This window comes from Macaca fascicularis, chromosome 4, assembly GCF_037993035.2.
Source record: "Macaca fascicularis isolate 582-1 chromosome 4, T2T-MFA8v1.1".
Classification (NCBI taxonomy): domain Eukaryota; kingdom Metazoa; phylum Chordata; class Mammalia; order Primates; family Cercopithecidae; genus Macaca; species Macaca fascicularis.
Window position 1 is genome coordinate 153,756,813 of NC_088378.1, and position 24,819 is coordinate 153,781,631.

General features: G+C 37.7%; 1 long non-coding RNA gene across 1 annotated transcript in view; it reads left to right on the forward strand.

The window, feature by feature from the left end:
* The window catches only part of LOC135970449 (uncharacterized), a 120,594-nt gene that overhangs the window by 26,412 nt on the left and 69,363 nt on the right, over positions 1–24,819 (forward strand). Inside the window, exons 4-5 of the long non-coding RNA XR_010586120.2 lie at positions 8,652–8,811; positions 16,852–16,927. This is a non-coding gene — a long non-coding RNA (uncharacterized lncRNA). The remainder of the gene's footprint in view (positions 1–8,651; positions 8,812–16,851; positions 16,928–24,819) is intronic.

Below are 24,819 nucleotides of genomic sequence, written 5' to 3' on the forward strand. Positions count from 1 at the left end.
CCTAAAAACAACACAACGTGATTTTTAAAAATTAAAAATAACTCAGTGAGGAAATGAGGGCAAATAAAAGAAAGAAAGAAAAGATAGATTGACAATTGGTACAAAAACTACGGCCATGTGGTTTAGAATATGTGTTGTTTTGTCTACGATTCAGAATTAATTTTTAGTGAAACAGTTGCCCAAATGGTTATGGGCCAACAGAGATTTTACTTTTCAAAGACTGAGAAGAAATAAAGTGGTCCTGACCTGCTTACCCTGGAAAGTACTTCTTGGACTCCACCATGATGGTAGGTGGCCCAGTCTATTTGGCTGAAGTTCCTGCATTTGACAGCTTGTATAGCTACAGCTTAATCACTGCTGAAACTTCAACAGAGGAAAAAGGGTATTCTAGGTATAATGAAAGTTAAACTTTTTTCTCTGTTATTCTGTATACCCTGCATATGGTCATCACAGATAATGCCTGCCAGAAAAGCTTCACAAAGCCTCCCAAGACAAAATCATATCAAAAGAAAATGGCCTCAGCTATAATGTAAATAGCAGTTTTTATTGTAGGTAGGACCACTTGAATCTACAGGGAGGATTTCCAAGGTCATGACTGTGTAGCTTTTCTCTCTCTCTAATTCTTACCCAGGGGATCGTCTATGTCAAGAATGACAAATAGATTTTCATATTGAGTTACAACTTAGCTCAATGGTTAATTGGTAGTTGATAGCTAACACTATACGTTGAGCAAAATTCTGTGCCTGAATCTGGCCCCAGTGAGAAAGACTAATGTGATCAATTAATGATATTGGCCAAGAGAGTGAGAAGAAGGGTGGCGGCAACTGCACTGAGCATATCTGGTTTCAGGAGTTTTCTGTTTTTTTAATTCTGATTATACCCCAGAGGTGTAGGAAATTGACCTTATGGTACCTATATTTCTTTCCTAAGACCCTTTTAGAAAGGGTGATGATGAGTCAAGAGTTTTCTCAACTCTATATAAGGAAAGAATGATGACTTTCCTCCATTCTGTGATTGCTTCCATGTGTATTTGTTGCTGTGAACAAAGTACCAATATGAACAACAGCATATTTCATATGTTGAAAAAATTATCCAATTTAAGCAGAATTGATCTGGATTGCAGATGAAGAGCGAGAAAAGGGATCCATATCCAGGGTTATATATTTTCTGTCATTACGTTACAGATCTTTTCATTATATTAATTTGCTATTAAGCCAGAAATAGGCAGTTATGACAATCTTCTGCTTCTAGTGTGTAGGTGGTTTCCAATTTTAGACTCTTCCTATTATGGATGGTAGAATGATTTCAAGTCCAACATAAGTCATGTTTGTCTTCTAAGATTCTGGAGGTATTACTTAATCCTCTAGGAATATGAAAAGTATTGTGGACATTATCATGATTGAAAGGGTAAACACAGATGTGTGTTGCCAGTGAATTTTTGAGCATGAATAGTGTGAGAACATCATCGATGGAATTCCAAGAACTTAAAATGCTGTGGGAAACTGGCTCCCAAAAAGTTACACAACATCTGACATGCAATTATCCTTCCACTAATCATTTCACTGAGAGTCAGTAGTGTTCATGAGGCTAGTTAGTTGCTTAAAAATGTTTAGAGGAGAACATTTAAAACTGTAATGAAATTGTAATTGTAGACTGAAATTTGTAGCTGAAGATAATGATAGAATCCAGGCAGTTACTATTATTTTCATATATAAATGTGTATAATGTATTGATCCATGACTGGAGTCATCTGTGATGTTGTAAAAGATCATAAAACTTGCTTAGAGAGCTAAGGCTTCCCAAAATTGGTAGGTGAATTTCTTTTTACTGATGTTGAATGTATTTACATTTTTATTATTGGAATAGAAATCTGTTTGGTAGGAAGCGAGCAGGTGTCTCTGAGGAGATATCACAGTGGGAAATGTTTATGGAATTTCCATACTTGGTTTCCACCCAATAGTACATATTTCATAACATTTCAGCTAAATTAGCACATTCATTTTTGTGTTATATGGGGGTGGGAAAGAACTAACCTTTTCTAGTTTTTGAAAATTAATCAGACATTTTTAGCTTTCATTTTCTTTTGAAATAAGAAATAAAAGTTGCAAATATGAACTTCCACCTTGGCAGGATTAAAAACTCATTCAGGCATGAAGAAAATCAATATCAAGTCAGGAGAAAAAGGAAATGAGAAGGCTCAAGTATGAAGGTTTGAAATAAAACTCCTGTGCACAATGAGTCCTATCTTTTCAATGTCATCCCTGGTAGCTGCTGATCCCTACAAAGACAAGAACTTATGAATCAGGAAGTATAGTACAGCATGGTTGAGGAAACGCTCTCCGAGGGAGAGCTTCTGCATGACTGCTGCCGCCTTCAGAGAATCTCATAGCCATCACTGATACCTCTAAGGCAGGTATTTAGAAGACGAAAGCTTGACCTGGTACTTGAGAAAAGCCACCTGACCAGGAATATGCATTATGTTACATGAATAAGAAGTAAATTTTTATTGTGTTAAGACATTAAGTTTTGAATTTGTTAGTTTCAGCTGCTAGCATCATTTTAACTAACGTGGACAATTCTTCTTATCATCTCCAGAAATTTTTCCAAAGTGTTTCAAAATAATAACAAATTAAGTAAAACGATATTCTTGCTAGGTAAAGCTAGCTTTCAAGCAAATGTTCTAGACCCCAAATCCCTCCTCTAGAGAAATTAGAGATGAGTCTCCAATTCCCCCACCTGTCACATACTTCCACTACAGGGTTCACAGGAAAGAATATACCCACCACGAAGGTGCCATATAGAATGGGTTTCCTGGCAAATAGGACATGGAGGTATTGTGATATAATAAGAAATATATTTGTGGATTCTGCCCCAGATTCCTGACATACAGAGCTCCTAAAACCCTGGTGTATAGGGGTGCTAGGATAATTTTTTGTTCTAATATTTGCTCTTTGATCCAGGTTCCTGACACAGAGCTCCTAAGACCTTTGTAATTTTCTGAGTGATAGGAGCATCTGGCACAGAGCTCCTACATTCCTTGGAATTTCCTGGGTGAGAGCAGTATCTTTTGTTTTCTGATTGCCAGGGAACCAACAATGTGATTAGAAGATTGGAACCTTCAGCTCCTGCCCCGAAATCCCTGGACCTCTGAGGAGAGGAGAGGGGCTGAAGGTTGAGTTGATCACTGATGTCAATGACTTAATCAATCTTATCTATGTAATTATGCCTCCATAAAATCCCAAAATGACTAATTTCAAATAACTTCTTGGTTAGTGAAAACATTTGCATGCCAGGAGGCGCTCACACTCCAACTCAACAGGTATGGAAAATCCTCCACTCAAGGCTCTTCAAGACCTTGCCCTATGTATCTCTTCATCTGGCTGTTCATCTGTACTCTTTATTATATCCTTTATTAATAACCTGGTAAACATAAAATGTTTCTCTGAGTTCTATGAGACACCACAGCAAATTAATTGAACTCAAAGGAGGGGACCATGGAGACTCCAACTTATAGCCAGTTGGTCAGAAGCATAGGTCACAACCTGGGGCATACAACTGGCATCTCAAGTTTGGGCAATTTTTTTGGGACTGAGCCCTTAACCTGTGGGATCTGATGCAATCTCCAGGTAGCTGTGACAGTATTGAATTGAATTGGAAGACACCCAGCTGGTGTCCACTGCAGAATTGCTTGGTGTGTGGGAAACACTCCACAGGCACCTGGTTACAGAAGTGTTAAGTGGGTGTGTGAGTAGAAAAAAACACTATGATTTTTCCTATCCATATTATATTCCCACCTCAATTCTAGGTAATCCTTTTAGTTTTCTAACAAGCAAACAAAACAATGAACACCTTAACACTGAGCGCTACCTTAGGAAGCCTTAACTGACTTACAGGACTAAGAAAGGCAAGATGCTTTATGTAAGGTAACAGGTTGTATATTAAGGTTCCTGGATATTTTGTTTATTTGCCTTTTTTGCATGGAGTATCAAAGCAATAAACAATTTTATGTCAGGCTAATAGTGTGGCTGGAACATGAAATTTATAGAAGTAGTAAAAGCAATGATTTACGTTCTAAACTGAAAGGGTAATCACGTGATCTAAGACTGGCAGAATCAAAAGTCAAAACTGCTATCAGTCATCTGGAAGTTTTCAAATATTTAGACATTTGGCAGTAAGTAAACAAAAGGTTTGAATAAGTCACAATTTTTTCCTTAGCTTTTGAGAAAATTATTTTGGTATGTACATTAAATATTAATTGAGATAGTATATTTCAAATATGCATTTTAAATTGTATAGTAATATAGTACTACCACTATTTTAAAACCTTTGTTATAGCTTTGGTAAGGTAGCTATTCAAAATATACTTTAAATTTTTTATTGCCTGATAGATACTGCCCATATAAAATATCCTTCCAGGGATATGACAATAGAGTAATTTTACTGAAACATTTCCTAATTTTTCCAAGAATATTCTGAACAACCACGTATATGGAAATGCGAAATTTTCAACTAAGTGATGATTTTCTGCAGTCATTGAAAGCAAAATAGAAAAATGCAACTGTGAATCTAGACTCAGAGGTTTAAAAAAAATCAGGTAGAGTCCTAAACAAATTAAGGCTGTCCTGGTTCATGCTCTGGCATTAATGTTCCATATGAATTTTGCTAAAACACATGCAAGTACTAGAATTTGTGGTCAACAATTGTGGACAGGTTACATTTTCTTTAAATCCAAGATACTTTTAATTGCTCTAGGCCTGTATTATTAAGAAGATCCATTGAAAGAAAAGATAGAATCCTTGAATTTATATTTTTTATTTTATGAGATTCCTAGATAAGAATCTTAGGATTATTATGGTGGGGGAGAATTGGGAGGTTAACTTAACTGGGTTATAGCCTTTGCATCATATAAATAATAGTAACAATAAGTAGTTAGCAGATATCAACCATTGGTCTTAGATGCTATTGCAGAATTCTTTTTACAGAAAGAAAACAAATTCCATATTTTTGAAAAAGTTTACAATCTAGTTAAGTTTTGAAAAACAAATACTTTAAGGATTGATATAAAGCAAAATATTAAAAAGTAAGCGTTACAGGGATGCCAAAGAAGACTGGCATTAATGGATAATATTACCTCCAAAAGAGCTGAATATTTGAGGTTGATCTTAAAGAGTATGATGGGTATAAATTAGTGAAGAGTAGGGAGATAGAGTTCCAGACTACAGCAGGGTAAGAACAGGGAAGAAACACTAGTGGAAATTTATATTTACACACTTTTTCACGTAGGTGAGAGTTTAATTTACCTTGAGAATGCAGCATCTAGGAATTGTGCTTTTTGTGCCTCTTTCAGCAGATTTTTTAGTTCATAATTTTCCTCTGGCCCGGGTTGTAAGATATTTATGCTCGACTGTGTTCATTGTTTTTTGTGAACTTATAAAAATTGCTTTTTTATTAGTCTATAAAAGCCATGTTTGGAGACAGCCTAAAATAAAAATTAATGCAACTTATCACCCTACAGCATGGAACAAGTGCCTGTTTCAGTCTCTTATTTAAGCACCGCAGACGCGTTGAAACCTAATAAAACCAGTTCCCTGGCACATCAACCCTAACCAGAGAGTAAGAAGCTAAAAATCTGTGAATCGCCTACAACCAAAGGGGAGTCTTTTGAGAACTGCATTGTTAAAACTCTGAGAACAGGTATGTTATGTCTAGAGGCCTAAAATCTGGGCTTTGTGAAGAAGCAAATGTTTATGACTTAGTAAATACTCTTCCTCCTTCATCACCTTGACTTTTTAAAACAATTAGTCCTTTTAACTGTGATATGGCACTCTTTGGCTTTGAAATATATCTTGCTGGACAGAAAAGGAAGCTGCATTCTTTATGGTCCTGAAATAATAATTGCAAGTAGTAAGACATATGAGATGTGCTAGTTTAAGTCATGTTCAATAACTATCTCTCTATATCCATGAGGGTGAGGGTCATAGAAAATACATTTAAATGAGCCAGTTTGGAAAATCATAACAATAACAGCAATAATAATGATTATTATTATATTACCAACACAAACACAGCACATAGCCCTGTGGATGTGATTGTTTCCCAGCAGAGAGCTTGGGCCTCCCAGTTTACTTCTGAATGTGTCCAGGGATGCTGTGCAGATGGCCAGTACTTGCAATGTGAGCCAGCTCACTGGTACACAGAAAGCTGGAGTTTGAGAGGAGAGAGCAAAATACAAGGTGTGTGTCCTAGACTTTCCCATCTAGCCTTCTCATGAGATAGGCCAACAGCCTTCAACAGGTGATGCTTCCTTCAGTAGCCCCACCTCCCTTGGCTCCTGCCCCTGCCCTGGCTCGGGAGTCTTCATGGGAACAGCGTGCCCTTGTCTTAATCAAAAGCAGCCCTGCGGGGAGGAGGCTCAGAAGGAACTGGTAGGAAAATAGCACTCTAATGCTTTTTCCTCAGGTGCTCTCCAGATACGTTCTCAAGGACACATTCATCTGTGAATGCGGATTTTTATTCCTGTGCCTCATTCTGTTGGAGCTGTAGAAAACCAAACTCTCTATCTGGTTAGTTTTTAGGAAAAGTATGCTGGTCCTCCCAAATGTGATAAGAAGCCAGTGAAAATGATCTGGGCATTAAAGCAGCCACAGTGGAAGAATTATAGCTACATAGACACCATCTATACCCCCAGAGCAAGCACATCACATCCAACTCCTGACCCGATTATCTCTGAGCTATGGCTCTTGTGGCTCGGTCGACAAGTCCATGCCTGGGGTTCCCAGAACACAGACCAACTTGTTGTGCAATGAAGACTTTATGAGAAACTTTGTTTTCTCTTTTCCTAAGGGCCTGAAATCAGCAAGCCAAAAAGCATTTTATCCTAATATAGAAAAGAATTAGACAGCAGATGCTTCTTCACAGCAGCCTGTGTGCTGGGGATAGAAAAAAAAATGGCGTAGCCTTCTCTCTGGCAAGAGTTAGGACTGAATCATCATGGGAGTGTTTGTGGTAAAATTACATTTTTCCTTTAGATAGTGGAATTATTATCACTGGGCTATAGACAGCTAGTCCGGAGTGACTTTGATGAGACATACTCTTTTTCACCACATAAAGAGTGTGTCTTTTGACTCCAAGGGAACAAAATATCCAAGAATATCGTCATGGGAGGAGAGCAGATAGGAGACCCTGGAAAAAAGTTGGCTAAGATCAAGAAGGGAGGGGAGCCAGCAAAGTAATGAAGAGGATTTGTTTTCTTTTTGAACTAAGGATGGGGATTCGGTCATGTCTCAATAATCGGGTGAACACAAAAGGTCATTCCAACGAACAAATTTCCCAGTGGCCTCCATGAAGCAAACTACAAAATCAATTCTATATCATCCAACCAAAGACCACCAGTAGGGACTAGGACGCTTTCTTAGGCTTGATGAGTGAAAATACAATTTTGTCTAGAGGTTTATTCAGATCAGGAAGGGAAAGGAGAACAGAGAATTATTGAGGAAGTTCCTCCAATGTTGGACAACATTGGATTCCCCCCCGCACGCCCCTCTTTTTTTTTTGACAGACCTCACTGTTGCCCAGGCTGGAGTGCAGTGGTGCAATCCGGGCTCACTGCAACCTTCGCCTCCCAGCTTCAAGTGATTCTTGTACCTCAGCCTCCTGAGCAGCTGGGACTACAGGCGTTTCCCATCACACCTGGCTAATTTTTGTATTCTTTGTTAGAGACGGGGTTTCACCATGTTGGTCAGATCAGTCTCGAACTCCTGGACTCAAGTGATCCTCCTGCCTCAGCCTCCCAAAGTACTGGGATTACAGGCATGAGCCACCGTGCCCGGTGATTTTTTGCATTTCTAATGCTTTAGGTTTTCATCTTTACCTGGCAGTTGCATAGATAATCCAACTTGACTCCTTGCCACTAATGTCTTCTCTCATTTAATCAATTCTTCCAGTTGGCCTTTGTTTTATCTTTCTGAAAGATTAAATTTCCCTCTGCAATCCCTTCCCTTTGCTAGCTCCTCATGAACTATCGAAGTCCAGCTTCTTCAACCTGAACATCATCTATAAAATATGGATACTCCCTGCCTCCTCCAATCCTACCTCCCAACAGTCCTCTGATCCAAGATGACTTTCTTCTCACTATTCCTGGAAGATATCTCCTCTTGCATTTCTATGTATTCAGTTGATTATGTTGTTCTCATCAAAAATGGGCACCTCCTTATATACATCTGCTTATCCAAATCTGTCCACTCCCCAAGCCCCTCCTTCAAGATCATCTTCAGTGCTCCTCCAGATGTGTCTTGCGTATCTGAATTTCTATAGCATCTAATGCTTATACTTTTGTAATTTTAGCACTCCATTTAGGCTTATTCAGATTTTTTTCCAACATTATTATGTATTTGTATAGAATGTCTTCTCCATTGAAAGAAAAATCTCCTCTATGACACGAACTGTGTCACAGACATTTTAATATCCCTCATGATAGTTCAAACAGTTTAATATAAACATTCAAAATCTTTTTGTTCCCAAATCAGTTTACGTGTATGTAGCCTTTAAACCTCATTGCCAGCCTTTGGTAATGGGAAAATAAGTCCAAATGAGGCATTCCATTGGAGGCTCTTTTAAAGTCATCATGCTTCTATCTCTCCTCTCCCCACTAGGTCAAGAGCTCAGGGTGATCTTTGAGCTAACGAGGACGCTAGGTGACACCAAGCCCAAACACTCTCTGAGCAAGTGCCTGGTCCTGAGAGGTGATCGAGGTCACACGACTATAAGATATAGGCAGGAACTGAAAAATCACATCTCCAGACTCATCACTTGGTATGTTTTTTCTCCTTTTGTTATATTGCTCCCCAACCTAGCTTTTCTATGGCTGGTGGGCCAGCAAATATTGGTTAATTCAATTTTAGAAAGAAAAAAAACAAAACTAAACTAAATAAATGAAAACAGTAAGAGAGAGAAAACAAAATTTAGGGTTGGTGTGAACAGGGTTTTAGCTTTTCAGTTAGGTTTCCAATGCTTCAGGAATACAGGACATGGATATCAATTATGGCTGTGCTTTTGTTCACTTTGATTCTGTTTTGATATTTTCTTTTTGACATTTTAGAAGTTGCTTTGTATCGAACTAACCACTAACTAACCACATAAGTGGTTGCTTATACCACTAATTATGATCAATTGTCAAAAAAGAGCCACATTATGCCCTCCAAACTGTTGGGTTGCTGCTTCTTTGTTCCAGATAATTCTACCTGAGATAAAGCAAGAATCACAATGTTGGACCTAGGAAGGTAACTACCCAAAGGGGATTCTAATGAAAATGTTGATGAAATATTCAAAGTGGACAAATGCATAAAATGTGAAAAAAAGAGTAGAAATTTGATGCATTTTAGAAATACTCTAAGAATCATTACATTTATATTTTAGGATGCCAAGAGGTATTTCTAGAAGGAATAAAATTAACATATCAGTATGGTTTTATAGAAAGAATTCTAAAGCAAGGTTTAAAAGTCCTTGAATTTAGCTGTTTTTCAAGGTATCAGTCATTAAATTCCTTGATTCTCAGTTCCCCCATCAGATGAGAATTACACAACTCACATATTTGCTTTTATTATTAGAAATATATATAAAAGTATGGGAAAATGTATTTACATATTGAATTTACTTTTTGTGGACTTAAGGAAGGGTTGTCCCCTGGGCTGAGACTTATTTTACTGGTTGTGTTATACTGATTTTCCATGTGCATTTGCTAGGAAGAAAATAGTAATAGGATTTTTACTTTTTAAATGTGAGGCTTACCAATCAGGCTCCAAGATGGATGAATTCAACCATATAGCATACAATTTTTTATTCTTTATGCTTCTTTGTTATCTTCCCTCCATTTCTCTCCACATCCCACATTCCATCACCCCATTCTGATCACTGTTAATCACTGCACTGTTTTTTCCTTGCTCTAATGTCCTAACCAGATAGATCCACAACTGACAGGAATTTATCAGGAGAGACACAACAACTCACAACATACAAGCCATATATGAACCTGACAGCCCCTATTAGGGGTGGATGCGCACAGGATAATGATAGAGCCGTTGACAAATAACTAGCAGTTTGGCTCATTTACACTGAAGAGTTTTGCACACTGGGGTAGTTTTGTGCCCATTTATTGCACCTTCATAGGCAGTATAAATCCGATTTAGTCCACTTAACCCTCTACTGTGATTTCTGCTGAGAATGCACTTACATAGTCTCACGGTAAAAGAGATGATCAGAACTGAGCAAAAAACAAAACCAAAAACTTACTTTCTAATTTTCTTTCTCATAATCACCTTTAGGATCACTACAGATCAAACATAACTAGTGTTTCTGCAAAGCAACATTCTTTTTTCATATGTGCGAAGGTAATTCTGTTAACATAATAGTTATTTATAATCTAAGTAGGTCTCCGTTTCTGCTTTCAGCTTGGTGTAGTTTATAGCAGACCAGTGTTAAGATACAGAAAAAAAATCAGATAAAACAAACATGTAGAAAATTGAAATGTAAAAATAATATATGCTATTTACAATAGCTCAAAAAATATCAAATACTTAAGAAAGACATGCAAGACCTCTGCACTGAAAATTAAAAACAGTATTCAGACACACTTAAAAACTTGCAAATAGAAGCATATTCCATGTTATAGACTGATGACTCAGTATTTTATTTTTTAATTAAATTCTAAAAATATTCTCAGAGTCAGGGGATGAATTGTAAAGTGTACATTTTATGAACTATGTCCCAGTTCTGGCCACAGCGTCTTACTGATTTCAGCTGCCGACGACTACCTGCTCCCCAGAGAGGACCATTTTATATCTTAATGGTGTCAAAACGAGGGTTACTTCATTTGCAGTTCTGTAAAACCTACAGTCAGATGGGTATGGTGACAGGATCTGGTATAAGCAGTAATCATATTCAAAATTAACATACTAGGGGTTGCTAAGTTGCCTATAACCAATCATAGAAAGGGTGTGAAGTAACACATGTAGAATGATTAATAACAGTGTAGTGAGTTAACTAGTGTCCACTCCAAATTCATGAGACACAATTTTTTCAAGGTTTTCTGGTATTTCCAAAGTAACATATATGGTTACTACAATTCCTATCAAGATGCCAACAGGTTTTGCTGCTGTTGCTGTTGTTGGGCTGTTGCAATGGTGGGGTGGGGGTGTGAAGATTGTCGGGCTTATTTAAAAATATATATGCATATGACAGGCTACCTTGTGGAAACACAACGTTGAAGGACTAACACCATCAGATATCGAGATTTGTTCCAAAGTTTCATAATTAAGACAATGAGGTGTTGGTTCAATGATAGACCGTCAGATATCAAGATTTGTTCCAAAGTTTCATAATTAAGACAATGAGGTATTGGTTCAATGACAGACCAATACAACAGAATAGAGAATCCAGAAATGGACTCACAAATATATAGTCTCCTGGGGCATAACAAAGTGTAACTGCAATGCAGTGAAGGAAAATATTTTATTTTCAATAAATGATGTCAGCTGAAATGTATATTTGTAGAGGAAGAATTAGTTTAAATCATAATTTAAGGTGGCTCATAGATACAAATGTGAAAGGTAAAACCCTAGGACCTCTAGAAGAAAAGATAATATTTTCATGAAACTTGGGGAGAGAATGATTTTTTAAAACAGGACTCAAAAAGCACTAATTATAAATAAAACTTTGATTAAGATTAAAACAGTTTCATTAAAACACACCATTAGGAGAGTGGTAAGGCAAGTTACAGAGAGGGAGAAGACATTGGCAATGCATACACACACACACACATGCACACACACACACATATATACACACACAAAAGACTTATATTAGGGATACATAAACTCTTACCTATCAGTAACAAAAAGATATGTCAGTAGAAAAATGAGGTAAGGATTTCAATAAGCACTTCTCCAAGAAACACATCCAAATGGCCAATAAAAATATGAAAAAATCTACCTTCATTAGTTGTCAAGGAAATTCTGACTAAAACATAAAACTCCTACGATACAACCAAATTGACTACAATAACAAAGACTGACAATAGCAAGAGATTGTAAGCATGTAGGGCAACTAGAAGCCTCACACACTGCTAATGGGTGTGAAAAGTGGTACAGCTGTTTGCAAAAGTTTGGCAGTATCCATTAATATATATAATATGCATAGTTTATTACCTAAATGTTTGTGTTCAACAGAAATGCATATGCGTGTGTTCCCAAAATACTATTTGTAAGAGCACAAATACTAATAGATATTTAATCTATTGTTGATACCTGCAATAAGATACTATACAGCAATTGCTATCACATGAATGACTTGATAGCATTGCTATCACATGAATGACTTGAACAATCGCTGCACACACTACTGAGTGAAAAAAAACAGACATAGAAGAGTACACACTATATAATCCGATTTATGTAAATTTCAAATACTGGCTAAACTATGTTGTTAGAAGTCATGAGAGTGATTACTTTTTGGGGAATTGTGACTGAGCAGGGCATGGGGCTTCTTGGGTGTTAATGTTCCATTTCTTAGTCTGATAGTTAAAGGGGTGTGTTTACTTTGTTCAAATACATCAAACTGAGCACTTGAGATTTTTACACTTTTCTACATGCATAATATACTTCATTAAGAGCTTTCTCAAAAACAATCCAGATCACCTATTCCTTCTGCTTCTACTAATCACTTTAAGTCATTTAATGCAATTACTGTTGCTCTCTAAAATTGCTATGTAATATCAGTGCAGTATGTAGAACCTGGTCTAAAATAATCAGGAAATTCCAACTTTAACGATTTCATGTTGTCTTTTAAAAATCAACACACATACAATCAAGCTGTCAAGGACCCAGCTTGTCTATTGGAGATAGGAGATTCAGGCCAAGAAGAGAATTTTAATATGGCCATGCATTATCTATAACTTGTAGGGTGAATAAAGATAAGAATTAGAGTGGACTTAACTGAAAATAGCCTTGTGATAAAAACAAGTCACTTTATTTCAATGACACTCACTTCCACTGTGATTTTTATCTTGTGCTTATTTAGTTCCTAGGCCCAAACCAAGCCTTCTCAGGTTTTTTTTTTTTTTTCTTTTCATTCTTTTCTTTTTTTTTTTCTTCAGCTCTGCAAAGTCAATGTAACCTATGGAAATGGAATTGCCCTTTTGCACAATGTCACTGAAGACATAGTAGAGAAGGAAAGCAAGTGTGAAGCCAAAAGTATTTGTGAAGTCTGAACTACCTGTTCTGAACTTAAATTTCAAAAACATTGTTTGAAGTGACTCTGATATTATTTTTATTTACTATATTAGAAACAGCCCTTTCTTAGTTCAGACTTGCAAGCTAGTCACATAAATTAAAGCAGGATCTCATGAGGGCTGATGAGAGAGAGGAGAGAGAGAGAGAGAGAGAGAGAGAGAGAAAAGACAGGTAACTTCATACAGGCAAGCAGAAGTATATGTTTTTAGTAAGACTTTGAGGGGACATTGCCAGATTAAAATTCTTGTCCTTAATTTTTCAAATGATACCCTCCTTAGTAAATTTAAATACTATGCCAACTTCAATTCATTCAGATACATCACCTACAATATTAATTTAATTGCTCCTCTATTCCATTCTGGTTTCTCTTGTTGCTCTGACTTTACATTTGGTCATCAAAATATAAAGACAGAGTCACCTCAAAGCAATTTCCCCAAAGGCGTGGAAATAAAATAACTTGGGGCATTTTTAAATGTAGCTTGAAAGTTCTAGGTAAGAAAATATAAAACTAATGAGAGTGAGAGATGAGAGGGTAAGCAGCCATCCTTAATCTAGTCCTGAGAGATTAGGATGATGACATCTTGTTGTAACAGGAATTCTTTGAGAAGGTGATGAAGGGTGAATAAATGGGTTGTCACTGGCTATTTTACTTAAGGATGTTTGCACCACTATGGTTATGTACCTTTAGAAGACTTCAATTACCTGAAGATGAGGTTAGATATTAACAAAGCCATGTGAAATTTACTGTAATCAGCAAATAGCTCACCACAGGTGAATCTGGAATTATACTCCTCCAATTTAGCAAGGAATAAACTGGAGTTGTCTGACAGGGACAAAAAAACTGATATTTCACAGAAGGTCTGTTCAGAAGGAAATAAAATTTAATTTCTAACAATTTTTTGTGGCTAAAATTGCATTTTAAAAATGTAATAAGCAGCCTCAATAGAAACTCATATAACCAACTGAACCATGCTTATACACACAGCAGTTTTCACCACCTCTTAAGAGACAACAGCTGATAATTTTGATCTGCCTGCTTCCTAGACAAAAGTTCACTGTCTCTGAATTAGCCCCATATTTGGAATCACAGCCCTTTTTTTTTTTTTAAATCTATGCACGTTCTTATTGAGCAAATCCTGCACGCTAACTTGCTGCAGAGTAAATCACTGTATGGTCTAAGACGAATGAGCACTCTTCTCCTCCCCCTCATCACCAGTGCTTTATTATATGTCACAGCAATAATGATGGCATGAATAAAGAAACAGTAATCAAACTACCCCACTGTAAATGGAAAGTTTATACTGAGGCTCAAACCATATTCTATTTAGGTGGAGAAATGGGTATCTTTCTCAATGAAATATAGAAAATATCCTATGCTACAGTTGTGGCTAATGCTTCTCTGTAACCAATCTAACAATGTTGGAAAGTTATTAGAAGTCAACTTTTTCCAGGGCTGGTACTTAGTGATATATACGTGGACTTGGACACTGGAAACCTCGGCATGAATAGCTTCACCAAGATAACTGGGCATTCATCATGTCTCATTCAATAAAATAAAGAAGTTAGAAAATAATGCACTCTGTGACATCTTGTATCTGCCATGTAAAATTTTAATCATGTATATGACCTTGCATTTGTAGGATATAGTAAATTCCTCTTCAAAGGTTTTAGCCTGTAATTTGTTAAGTACAATGAGTTCTGAGATCCTCCTTAAAGAACCAATGTATCAGCATGTTCAGCTCCCCTGTTCTTTGTTCTCCGTTTTAAGATTTAACTTCCTTGTTCTCCTCACGCCTAGTTTCAGTAAACAAACTTTTCCACCAGTTCTAATCGGTAGTTCACATCTGTTCCTCTGGTCACCTGCTCTGTCTTGAGTCACTCCTGGTCACCTGCTCCATCCTGAGTCACCCCTGGTCACCTGCTCTGACCTGAATCATCCTGAGTCACCTGTTCTGTAACTGCCCTTCCGACCAAACTACTCACTCCGGCACTATGGCTAGTACCCCTGCTTTCTTTCAAATAGCCAATCAGAATTAGCTTAGACTGTGTAGTCCAACCCTAGCCAATAGGGGAATGACACAGCAGTAGGAGCTACCTGCATCAGGAATAAAAACCCCTTCCCCTCCCTTGTTTGGGTGTGCTCGCCATTGCTTCTTCCGTGAGTCATACCCTTCTATGGAAGTAAAATTGCCTTACTGAGAAAATTCAATTTATGTTTGAGTGCTATTTCTTTTGCTGCACCAAAAATTTATTTATAACACATTTATGAATCTGTATTTGCTAATAATGGCTGCTATTGAAAGATGGGAGAGCTTAGAAGCAACTTTCATCTATATTTTTTGTAAATAAGGTGATGCTGATTCTAGATCTTACCAAGGTGTTAGACAAAACAAGTTATTCCATTGAGTGAAAAATGAAGAGCTTTTGACCCCAGGCTTCTAATACTACACTTGCCTCAGTACCCATGGAAGGCAAATCATTTATATACTAATACTCACATTTGCATTTTATAATTGGTATGGTAGTAAATCGTTTATAAGCAAAATGAAATTCAGTTTAGTTATTAGGAATTCATGTTCACAAAAGGCAAAGATACAAGTGTGTAGTTGGTTTATCAGAATAGGAAAGCAAAGGATTATATGGATTGAGAATGCCAGAGAATTCAAAGATAGAAAGAAAGTTGTGATTCATGTCGCATGTTAGATATGGACTAGGAGCTGAAACCCAAAGAAGTTCAATTACTTGTCCAAGTTCATATAACTAGTTGGGGGTGAAACCAGGGCTATAAGAGAAATCTCTTCTTTGTGATCCAATTCTTACACCACAATACTGTGCTTCTTTTTGAAGATTAGATTTTCATATCTGTAGCTCAATACATTTTAATCATATATCTCAAAATTTCCTTCTAAGTGATTGTTAGGTAAACACGTCTATTTTCAAAAGTAGCAGTATTGCCTCAGGAGGTCACCAGGAGCTTTTAATGCAGTTTTCATTGTCAGTTGTTCTGCTCCAGCTGAAAGCAACAGTCTCCAGGCTCCTGTGCAACCCAAATTCAGAATGTGTTAAAATCCCTGGAGACCGCTCTGCCATGGGGCCCTAAAGAATTCATACAGTCACTAACAAGAGTCCAGAAATAAATTTAGTGGCTAAAATATGGTACCTTGAGTCCCCACATAATGTGAGGCTGTGGGTTCTCTGCCAAAAGTGGGGTCTACAATGTTTGACTCTGTAAGCTTTAGTGTGAAGAAAACCAGGGCTTGGAGGACATCTGAAACCCTCATGACTTTTTAAAAATTTTTTTCCCTCTTGAATTTTAAATAGAGCTGAGCTGTGAGAATCCTTTTAAAGTTTTTGACAATTTCCTAAAATATAGTATGCACATTGCCATTGCCAGGTGATATGAGTAGAGCTCATTTCACCCAAGTCTTACATTGAAAACCAGAAAGCTAAAAGAGACCGTGACTCTTTTTTCAATTAAAAATACCAATTTGACAGATATTTTACTCACAATAGCCTGGTAACAATCTACCCAAATGGCATGTAGTCATGCATTTTCTTTTTCTCCAAGGACTAGCTATGTCTCATGATTTTCACATATATTATGCAGAAGAAGAAGAAATGTTCAAAGAGGATGCTTAGCTCAAGTGAGTACTCAGTGAATGCGTGGAAGGGAGAACCATTAAGAAAACTGAAACAAGAAGAGAAGCAAGTCATTGTGGGAGAGGGATCGATAGGCACGGCTGATATATCATGCATCTATCCATCCAGTTAATATTTATAAAATAAACTCCATTTTCTTGCAATAAACTCACCGTGTTACAGCAGAAACAGATCAAAAAGGAAACAAAGAAACAGATAATTATTTACAGGTACATATCCTCGTGGATTTTTTCCAGCAGACAGGTTGGAAGTACTAGCTTGGGGATGAAATAAAAATTTACAGATGTTTGTATGGGAGAGGGTAAACAAGGAGTATAATAATTCTTACAAATGGCACCAGAATTCCTTTTAAGGTGGGAATTATGTTTGTTGGGAAATATAACTTAATTGCTTGGGGGAAAAATCGAGATCCTTGTTATTGGTTGGTTCCAAGGTCTCCAAGAATAGAGCTAAGTTGTTCTGTTAGATAAAAGGATGGTATGTGTGTTTGATTGGGTGGGTAGGAGGGGAGTGCAGGATGGGGAAGACTAGAAGATTCTAGAGCACTTCTAAAAGTGGGGTCTGCAGAATTCTAGGGGTTACTGATACTCTTCTAAAGGACCTGAGAAGTCTAAACTATTTATAAGATAATACTTTGGTGTTACTTGTTTTTACTTATAACATTGACATTTGTACTATTGGTACAAATGCAATGGTTGGTAAAACTGCTGGTGCCTGCGTGAATGAAGGTAGTGGCACTGAAAGATATTTTGTAAAGCTAATCTAATTTAAAAACATCTTTTGGCCTTGTGCAGTGGCTCATGCCTGTAATCCCAGCACTTTGGGAGGCTGAAGTGGGAGAATCATTTGAGCCCAGTAGTTTGAGACTAGCCTGGGGAACATAAGGAGATCCTGTCTCTACGAAAAAATTTCTAAAAATTAGTAGCATGTGGTGGTGCATGCCTGCAGTCCCAGCTACTCAAGAGGCTGAGGTGGGAGGATTGTTTGAGCCCAGCAGGTAGAAGCTTCAGCGATCCGTGATTGTGCCATTGCGCTCCAGCCTGGGCAACAGAGTAAGGATCTGCCTCAACAGAAAGTCTTTCATAAGGCAGTAAACGTTGTTAATTTTATCAAATCTTTTTTTTTAATTTTTGTAAATTATTTTATTTTATTTCTTCCTTGATGAAGGTACTATCAAGGTACTGTCTTCAAACCAGTACAAATATTTCATACTTAATACCTGGTCATTTTCTAACCAACTGAGTAATTTGTTGCACAGTAAGCTACCTCACATCTTTCAGCAAGAAATACATTAAATCTGAATAGTAAAGACATTACATAATGAATTAGGACACAATTAAAATTTGCTTTAAATATTGTTTTGTGGGAGAGGACACCATACTTCTACTCAATGAAGAGAAACATTTTTGCAGTCTAGAGGTCTTTTATTTTTTAACACCTACGAGGCCATGAATTCATAGAGAAGAGGTTCCAGCAGCTCAGGCTCCTTCCCATTGGTTCTCACACAGTGTGCTTCTCTGGGTAGAGCAGGCTGGTGCTTCAATTGAACCCGGGGACCTTTCTCTTTGGCTTCTTTCTTTTTCTGATCATTATCCTTCACGCGTTTCAGGAAGCTATCTCAGCTCTTAGAGTGCTTAATGTGCTCAATACGCACATTAATTCTCTTGGCAAGAATCTTACCCTAACTTGTTTGTTTACAACAATGTTACAGCATGCTGGGGAACACTGTAGACTCTCCCAGTTTTGCCATGGTGACATTGTGGGCATTCCTTTTTGAACAGTACCCATTCCCTTGATGTCTACAATATCACCTTATAGATTTGCACATACATAGCCAAAGGAACAACTCCATGTTTTTTAAAAGATCTAGAGAACATATATCAGGTGCCTCTCCTCTTTCCCTTTGTGTTCGTCATTTTGGTGAATTACTGGAAGATGGCAGTTCTGGCCAAAAGAAATGATCAAATCTTAATTCTTGAGTTTATATGTCCCTTTCCAAGCATGTATCTGGGCATGGTCATATTTTCTTCATAAACTACAGCAAAAACTATTATAACAGGTAGAATGCAGAAACAGATATGAAAATCAGCCATCTTCTATTATGCCAAAAATTAAATAGGTTTGCAAAAATAAAAACAATGCCATAGTTCATATGTCGTAGAGCAGCTATGCCACCCAATACAGTAGCCACAGCCACAAGTGATGATTCACATTTAAATTAACTAAGATTAGAGTAAATATCTAACTCTCAGTCATACTAGCTCACTTCAAGAGCTCAATGGCCACATCAGCACAGAATGCATTTCCATTTTCCCAGAAAGTTCTACCGGGCAGCATTGTAATAGAGTATACATATAAAGGTGATTTTTATTCTGTGTTTCTAGACAAAAATGAAGTTTTTAAGAAAAAAACTGAATACTTTCATTGTAATGCGTAAAAATAAGCATTTTTCAATAAAACTGGTCTCTGTTCTCCTCTTCAACTTCACTTCTTTTGGGCACTCGGAATCTCCAATTCCCACTGTCAGTCATTTCAGATCAAGGATCAGATGAAGTAAGCATATTTATTTACTCCATAGCCCAGAAGGTGTCAACCCCAGGCTGTTCCCAAGCAATAAGGTCATCTTCAGTCAAAAGTCCCCGAACTCAAGTGACCCTGTTGTCGGTAGAGCTCTTCTGTTGTCAGAAGGAAGACAGAGAAGGCAAAAAAATTCTTCTTTCTAGCATGAATTCAAGTTACCCTCTCAAACCTTCTTAATAGCACATTTGCCCCCAAAGTCACAGTTCCCTCTTCTGTGTCCAAATCTGCAATACTTATGACACACATTTCGAAGAATATGGCTCTACCCCAGAGATTTAAGATTGCTAGAAACTGGGACAAGAGAATGCCGGTTAGCAGATGCCAATGCTTTACTTTCCCAATATTTTCTCTTCCTGTGATAACAACCATCATCATTCTTTTTTTAGGAGACAGAAACCCATGCACAGAAATTTGTGTGCTGTTATTCGCAAGGTAACGATATTTGAGTGTTTACTCTCACGCTGGTGTTAATTAGTTCACAGCATATTTAAGTCTGGGAACAAGGCAAGTCAGCTAACATCTCCGAAGGACATCTTTTACACAGCTACATTATGTTCTGACAAAACCCAAGCAGCATTGCCAAGACACCAATGGTGCCTGGTAAACACGGTTTTGGCAGAGTGCAGAGGGATTTTTCTCTACTGGCAACCAGGCAAATCCAGGTTTACAAATGTGCCACTCTTGGTTAATTAGTGACAGTGCTGGCTTTTAATTTAATTTAAAGCAATGTGAGAAAAAAATAAGGAAAAAAAAAAAGTGGGTAAACAAGCACACTAGTCTCACTGCTGGAGAAATGAAGTTACATAAGCATGAACGATCCAGGCCTGCAAAGAGCTTGATGGATGTGGTTGCTTCTGAAACACAAGAACATCTGGTCACACTGCACAGCTGAGGGGGAAAAAAAAGAAGGGTCCAAATTCATGGACACATTTCTGTCAGAGACATCGGTAAACAGATGGCACTGGTTCCAAATAAAGTCCCATAGATATGCTGAGAGGTTTTGAAAACTCATGTGCCCATAAAGGCATTCTTTCTACTCCTTTATTTCCAGCTCAGTAACTTGTCATTAACTCCTTCCCTATGCACTATCTTCAGAGCAGCGACATTTCTGAAGGCAGAGGCAGTAGTCGTCTGAAGGCAGAGGCAGTAGTCGTCTGAAGGCAGAGGCAGTAGTCGTCTGAAGAGGTTCTGTGCTGCGCTCTTATCCTCGACCAAGTCTGACAGATGTGATGAGGAAGAACCACATACCACGATCTAGGATTTCAGTCTAGGTGGGAACCGTACTGCTACAAGAACCAAAATGCTCCAGATAAATGAAAGGCTAATAGATAGTAATGGCCAGCATTTATTGAACACTGAATATCAGACATTGCTTGTATTATCTCATGTCATCTTCATTCATTTTATATGGTGGCTACTATTATAATAATTTAAATTTTAAGGATGAAGTTCAGATACACTGGATACCTGAAGTTATCTAATTAGTCAGCAGCAAGCTTAAAATTCATACTCCGGTCCCTGCTGGCAAAATAATAGGTTCCTAATTACTTCACTGTCCTGCTGATGAATATTTTGGGATAAATCATGTACTTTTCATTTGAGGCAGACAAGTCCCAGGCAATAAGAAGGTAAGATGCATCATTTAGAGCAGTAAGTTGCTGTAGTCTTTTGAATAGGAAATCATATGTTGTTGAGCAAATATGTCTAGAAACTGAAATTTAAGAGATTTTTGCTTCTTTCTGTGATCTGCTTCTGGTCCAGAAATCTCTTACACATGGAGAGGGGAGGACAGAGAGCGGCAGCTGAAACTCCTTGGAAAGCCAGCAGAAGCCTGTGCTTGCTGCAGAACCAGAACCCCACAGGTTTCGCCCATTGCCCCCACTCAGCTGAAACCAATCAGGAACAGAGTTATTACTCCTAGGAAGAGGACATATCAAAGTTCACTTGTTGCCTTGCTGTTCTAATAGATGATCACAAATACCCACAAACATCAATGTCATCCATGAAGACGAGATACAATAGAAATTAAAAGCATTGGCACGGTGGCTCATGCCTGTAATCCCAGCACTTTGGGAGGCCGAGTCAAGAGATCGAGACCATCCTGGCCAACATGGTGAAACCCCGTTTCTACTAAAAATACAAAACTTAGCTGGGCATGGTGGTGCACACCTGTAGTCCCAGCTACTCGGCAGGTGGAGGCAGGAGAATCGCTTGAACCTGGGAGGTGGAGGTTGCAGTGAGCCGAGACTGCACCAGAGCAAGACTCTGTCTCCAAAAAGTAAAATAAAATAAAATGAAATAAAACAAAACAAAAACACAAATATATACAGACTTAAACACCTTGAACACAATGGTCTGCAGAGAATCTATGCAATCCTACAGCTCTGAAAATCAGACCAGATGCAGGCAACTGGTGATACTGAAGCAATGCATACTTTCATTAAGCATGACTCTAATGATGTAACTTTTTCATCAACCAAAGAGAATCTGGTAATAAGGCCATCTGCAGAAAAAGACATAAAAAGGCAAAGTCATGACTGTATTATTGCATTACTTATGCCATACAATTTATGAGACCCAGACTTGTGGTCCAAACTGATAGTGGAAATCACATAAGGCAAAAGAGGATTTTGCATATTTTCTGATTTTCTCACTTCTGAAGCAGCGCAAAACTCCACAAAATAATTTGGTTCTGTTTTTGACTGTTTGCAACTACACTGGTTCACTGAAGTGGTAGAAGGTAGAGAATTAAGACTCAGTTCACTAAATTGAATTTTAGAACTAAAAGAAAAAAATACTTTATTCTTTCAAGGCTCACATTGTTATACATGTAATAATACATGTAAGGATAACAAAATGCTTTATGAATTTACATGGTATGAACTCAGAATACTGGTTATATAGTTTTAGTATGTTTATAATTTGTTACTTCTATCTCTGTCTTCAGATTGGGCCCAGGAGTGATTGCTGATTACTGTATAGCCCGTAGTGAGCCCAATGTTGGACTAAACTCACATGGGTGAAACATATTATGGGCATCCCTTACTGCACTAATACCAGGGAAATGACATCTGCAGGGAAGTCTGACACTGCGAAAAGGGCACTCCTTTGGAACGTGAGAAGTTCATTAGCTGCAAAACATCTTAGCTCAAAATTAATTCTAGTCTGCCGAAGGGCTCTAGATGGGGTATGACAATACCAACAATGATAATGATAACCGATAACATTTATTGGGTGCTTGTGTATGTTCAAGGCAATGTGCTCAACCCTTTATGGACATGACTTCGTCACAATAACTCTATTCAATTAGTTCCGTAATTATTCTTTATCATTGGAGAATACTGAGGGACAGAGAGGTTAAAACTTGCCCAAGAACAAACACTGCCAAAAACTAAGTCAGAAAATGACAGCTTCTAGATTCAAATTCTAATCCATCTGGTGCCAGAGCCCCTAAATTTAACTCCTATTTTCTGCTGAGTGTATGGGAGATCTGGAAGCAGAGCAAACATATCATTTAACATCTTCTCAGGGACATATTTGAAAGTGGAAGGAGGCACTATTGATAATTACACCAGGACAGCACGAAGTAGGATGTAAAACCATTCTACCTAAGAAGAGTACTGACATGAGACGTGTACCTGCCTGAGAGAGGAAATGACAAGTCTGAAAGCACTTGGACATTAACATATGTCAACTGCCCCCAGATTTTAATAGAAACATTTTCAAAAGAGAGACCACCATCACCAGGTAGGCAGTTCCCCTTATCTGTTTCAGATGAATATGGGCTTAAAAAGTTAGCCTCTGTTTGCCTTTGCCTAATATATTTTAATACCTTTCTCTTAGTTTCATTTTATGCTGTCACAAGCATTTTTAAACATCAAGAACATTTTGCTTTCAAGTATTTGTTGCCTTTCTAGTTTCGGTTGGCATTAAAGTGAGCTGTTTTATATAGACACTAAGGCAGAATTGCAAAATCCCTGCACCCAAATGACCATTTTCAAATGGTTTGGTTTTTAAAGTCTTGGCTGTAGTGAAAATACGCTCACAGCACTCGGTTTAAACTCTTAGTGATTCCAGTATACAGGAAACTGGCTTTGGGAGAAATATTAAATATAGGATTATCAATTCTATCTGTTCTTCTCACACATTGCCTCCCCCAAGGCAATGTACATGTAACAGTAGCATTTCTTTTTAAGCAAGTCTCTAATATCATGAAACTCCTATCACATCTGACACTGTGGGCCACTTCCCTCTTTTCCTGAAACTTTGCTCTGATGATTTTCTGGGACTTTCCTCCTTCCCTGTTTCCTACTCTTCCTCTGTCATTTCTGTTTTCTTTCTCAGCCATTCTGAATGTTGCCACTGTCCCTGGGTCTCACTACTGGCTTCTTGTTTCCATTTTTCTCAATACAATTTGTCATTTGACAATCTCATTGATTTCATGGGTTCAATAAATACTTTCAGGTAATATAAGACTCCCAAATCTATATTTCCTGCTCTAGCATTCTCTCTCAAACCCTAACACTCTATCTGTCTAAAATTCTCTATCAGGATTTCAGGATATTTCCTTCTGACATCTCAAATTCAATGCGTGCATCTGAAGCAGGTCTCACATCTCTCTTCTCTTGGCAGCCCTCACCAGTGTCCTGTCTATCCCAGGCATGCCTCTTCCTTTGAATTTCCTCTTTGCAAATGAAACAACTTACCTAGGCTCACAATCTTTGCATCCCTTTTCTTTTCCTCATCCAAAATAATCCAAAATAAAATTAGTTGACACATTCTCTCAGGTCTGCCGTTCTAATACCTCTTAAATATAATATATCACTTTCTCTAATTGTTTCTAGCCAAAGTTGTCCAGAACATTACTGTCTCTCACCTGAAATATGCTAACTGTTCTCTCCCATTCTTAATTCCTCTTTTGCATTCATCCTGTAGTAAAGATTCAACTGCTTTAAAAAAAAACAGATTGGAGTATGCCATTTTTTTCTTCAAATTTCTGTGCATGCAAAATATCCTGTTCTGTTCACATTTCTCAGGCAGGCATCTAAGATTCAGTATTGATTTGACCCCACCTCATGATTCAGATCTTAGTTGGCATGACATTTCTTCTGTGAGTCCCTCTCTGAACCCATGGGTTGTGTAGCCCTGATCTGAACTCTCCCAGCACCTTTCCCTCCATCATAACCTGCATCGTGCTTTATTGCAAACACTCATTTACTTACTTATCTTCCCTTAGTCTTTCAAGTGTCTACAAGGACAGAGAGAACAGAATGCTTAGTCATATCCCAGTCCTAGC